We start from the raw sequence: 380 nt of genomic DNA on the forward strand, positions 1-380 counted from the left end.
ATTTACAAAATATCTTCATGGAACATGATCTTTACTTAATGTCCTAATGATTTTTGGCATAAAACAAAAATCTATAATTTTGACCCATACAATGTATTTTTGACTATTGCTACAAATATACCCCAGCGACTTAAGGCTGGTTTTGTGGTCCAGGGTCACATTTGAACATTTAGGGAGGACATTTTTAAATTTCTCTTTACAATATGTTGTGTATTGTTGATGCATAACTCACTTAAGGCTTAGTATGGCCCAGATAATGTATATTTATGGTTTATTTGGTTCAGTATTAGCTAAAATGTGGCTGTGTAGTAGGGCTGCATGATCAATCGAAATGGAATCGAGATCGCGATTCGACAGAAGCTGTGATTGTCATGCGTATC

This window comes from Sinocyclocheilus rhinocerous, unplaced genomic scaffold (genome assembly GCF_001515625.1).
Source record: "Sinocyclocheilus rhinocerous isolate Xijiao unplaced genomic scaffold, SAMN03320098_v1.1 scaffold862, whole genome shotgun sequence".
Lineage (NCBI taxonomy): Eukaryota > Metazoa > Chordata > Actinopteri > Cypriniformes > Cyprinidae > Sinocyclocheilus > Sinocyclocheilus rhinocerous.